This window comes from Pteropus alecto, unplaced genomic scaffold (assembly GCF_000325575.1).
Source record: "Pteropus alecto unplaced genomic scaffold, ASM32557v1 scaffold40, whole genome shotgun sequence".
In the NCBI taxonomy this organism is placed as follows: domain Eukaryota; kingdom Metazoa; phylum Chordata; class Mammalia; order Chiroptera; family Pteropodidae; genus Pteropus; species Pteropus alecto.
This window is the reverse complement of record NW_006431919.1, coordinates 2,683,517-2,684,702: the sequence shown is the minus strand read 5'-3', so window position 1 is coordinate 2,684,702 and position 1,186 is coordinate 2,683,517. Positions and strand designations below refer to the sequence as shown.

General features: G+C 50.2%; 1 long non-coding RNA gene across 1 annotated transcript; it reads right to left on the bottom strand.

The window, feature by feature from the left end:
* Positions 1-56: 56 nt before the first annotated feature.
* LOC112475223 lies at positions 57-1,186 on the bottom strand. Its single transcript, XR_003044610.1, has 2 exons — positions 1,053-1,186; positions 57-964 (listed from the first exon to the last, which is right to left on the bottom strand). It is a non-coding gene; the product is annotated as an uncharacterized LOC112475223 (long non-coding RNA).

The following is a 1,186-nucleotide window of genomic DNA, read 5'->3' as shown; positions in this document are numbered from 1 at the left end:
CTAATTCTTTAACTTTTGGAACTTGCTGTTGAGTCAAGAATCATAGAAAAACCATCTTTCATTGAACACTTGTTTTTCATAGGATTATCTCTTTTATTCCTTACAACAACACTATAAAGTATGTATTGCTATTGTCCCCAATTTCAGATAAGGAAACAGGTTCAGAGATATTAACATGCTGACCATCAAACATGTAATGACAGTTGGATCCAGGACTCAAACATTTGTGCACCAAAGCTCCTCACTGCGTTGTAGAGCCCAAGAGAGACCTTCGAATGGTGGTGGCCAAAGTGATAAATAGGGAAAATCTGTCCAGTGGATTACAAATGTGTAAAAATTAGAAATACAACTCTTTACAAATATGAAATGAAAAGAGGGATTTTAGAGACTGTATGGTGAATCAGGAGCAAAGCAGGATTTCCTTGCCACCTGATGTTATTTAAATCCTCCCAGGCACAGAGAAAGACTTCTCTATTCTTTATACAAAAGGGTCCTAATTCTGATACCAAAATCTAACAAAGCACACACAGAAACTATGACCAAATATAAAAATGCAAGCAGCTTAAATAAAGTAAGAGCAAATAGACCTGCCAACGTATGAAAAGAACAATACAGGCTGGAGTGGTCGAAATGTAGACGGGTGGCCACTGCCCCTAGCGGCCAGCAAGGTGCGTCCTCCTTGGCCCCGCTGTCCTGCAAGAGGCCGGAAAAGTACACAGGTACCCCAGGAGGCTGCGCAGCCCCAGGCCCACGTCCATCACCGCGTCCTGCTCTGAGCCGCACGCAAGCCAGATGTTGGCGCAGTAGCCGGACTCACAGATGCCGTCGCCCACGGATGTCGGGGCGTACGTACCACTTGAGCGCCCACCTTCTGGGCAATGGTGCGGCCCAGTCGAGCGTGTGTGCTTCCTGCGGGTTGTCCTGCCTCGAAGTGCTGCAGTGGTGTGAGCGGTCTGGCAGCAGCCTGGGAGGGAGCGGGGATAGGGAGTGAGGGGAAGGCAGGGGGGCAGGGCGTGCTGGGAACTAAGAGTAAAGACGCGCGGAGAAATTACCTGGCGTGTCCGCCCTCACCCTCCCGCCAGATCAGCGCCGGGGAGCTGTAGCAATAGCCGCCTCAGTAGCCGCAGCACGAGGGAGCGTTGACGCAGGGGCCACTGCAGCACATTGGAGTCTCTGGAGGCGACTC